The 2,023-nt window shown below is 42.9% G+C and overlaps 1 non-coding gene across 1 annotated transcript; it reads left to right on the top strand.

Annotated features, from left to right (window-relative positions):
* The first annotated feature begins 388 nt into the window (after positions 1–388).
* On the top strand, positions 389–461 carry TRNAS-GGA (transfer RNA serine (anticodon GGA)). The gene has a single exon. It is a non-coding gene; the product is annotated as a tRNA-Ser (tRNA).
* Positions 462–2,023: the final 1,562 nt, after the last annotated feature.

The following is a 2,023-nucleotide window of genomic DNA, read 5'->3' as shown; positions in this document are numbered from 1 at the left end:
TTGATATTTCTCCTGGCAATCTTGATTCCAGCTTGTGCTTCATCCAGACTGGCATTTCTCATGATGTACTCTGCATATAAGTTAAATAAGCAGGGTGACAATAAACAGCCTTGATGTACTCCTTTCCCGATTTGGAACCAGTCTGTTGTTCCATGTGCAGTTCTAACTGTGGCTTCTTGACCTGCATACAGATTTCTCAGGAGGAAGGTAATTTGTTCTGGTATTCCCATCTCTTTCAGAATTTTCCGCAGTTTGTTGTGATCCACACAGTCAAAGGCTTTGGCATAGTCAGTAAAGCAGAAGTAGATGTTTTTCTAGAACTCTCTTGCTTTTTCAATGATCTAATGGATGTTGGCAATTTGATCTCTGGTTCCTCTGCCTCTGGGCTTCCCTGGTGGCTCAGAGGTTAAAGCGTCTGCCTGGAATGCAGGAGACCCAGGTTCCATCCCTGGGTCAGGAAGATCCCCTGGAGAAGGAAATGGCAACCCACTCCAGTACTCTTGCCTGGAGATTCCCATGGAGGGAGGAGCCTGGTAGGCTACAGTCCATGGGGTTGCAAAGAGTCGGACATGACTGAGCGACTTCACTTTCCTCTACATTTTCTAAATCTAACTTGAACTTACATGACAAGTATCTTATTCTATTTCAAACATACAAACACAATGGTGGCATTCATGTAATACAGTGGGTTAACCTAATAGTTAGAATTTGAGGTTTTCAGGTGAGTTTTACATTTTTAAACTGCATTTCCATACTAACTGCTTTGATGGTAAATTTGGATTCTCTTAAACTGAGATTTTGGTCTTCCTAGGTAGATCAGTGAGTAAAGAATCCAGCTGCAATGCAGGAGACACAGACAGATACGAGTTCAACCCCAGGGTCAGGAAGATCCCCTGGCAGAGGAAATGCAACCCACTCCAGCATTCTAGACTGGAAAAGCCCATGGGCAGAGGAGTCTGGTGGGCTACAGTCCATGGGGTCCCAAGAGTCGGACAGGACTTAGCGACTAAACCACCACCACCACCATGATACATTTCAGGAATTAATTAGCAAAACAAATTCAAATAATACTAAATATGAGTTGAAAAGAGTAAAAGTTGAAGTACTTATCTTACTTTGCTTTCTGTGTGCATGCATGCGTGCTAAGTCGCTTCAGTCATGTCCAACTCTTTGCTACCCCATGAACTGCAGCCTGCCAGGTTCCTCTGTCCATGAGGTTCTCCAGACAAGAATACTGGAGTGGGTTGCCATTGTTCTACTCACAGATGGGCATACATCCAGCCTGCCACCTGTTTTGGTATGGCCAAGGAGCTAAGAATCATTTTTACCATTTTAAGTAGTTGAAGAAAACCAGATTATTCTGTGAAATGTGACAGTTATACACAATTCAGATTTCAGTGTCTGTAGTTATGGTTTTGTTGGAACGTAGGGAGTCTTGTTTGTTTCTGTGCGGGCTGGGTCTGCTTTCACACTAAAATGGCAGAATTCTGTGGGAAGCTGTGACAGAGACCATACGGCGCAAGAAGCCTGAAATATTTACTATCTTGTCCTTCATGAAGAAGTGTGCTGACCCCTCTTCATTGCACTGATCCTTTTGTGAAGCAGAGAAAATGTGTGCATGCACAGCAGTCTGAGTCCAAACCACTTAAGCAAAATAACAATGTTTTCATTCTCCGTGGTATTTTCATCTTAATTAAAAGGTAACGAACATTCTAAAATAGAGGAGCAAGAGAAAATCACACTGAAATTTTAAATTTTTGCAGCTCACAAGTGCAAGATAGCTACTTGTGCCCAAAGTTCTTTGTTAGGCTTCTGTGCCCAGACTTGGTCTGGACATGCCATGATACAGATAATGAACATGGACCGTCAAAGAGGGCAGAGTTGGCCAAAATTTGACTTGGTATCAGCTGCATAAATCTGCTCCAGCATCCCAGTGGGTCCCTGGATCAGCAGATCTCTGATTAGAGCAAAGATTAACTATGTATCTCCTCTGTAAAGTTCTGCTTTCTATTCAACCTACTTG

This window comes from Bos mutus, chromosome 7, assembly GCF_027580195.1.
Source record: "Bos mutus isolate GX-2022 chromosome 7, NWIPB_WYAK_1.1, whole genome shotgun sequence".
NCBI lineage: Eukaryota > Metazoa > Chordata > Mammalia > Artiodactyla > Bovidae > Bos > Bos mutus.
The sequence above is the reverse complement of the archived record's forward strand: the minus strand, read 5'-3'. Positions and strand labels throughout refer to the sequence as shown.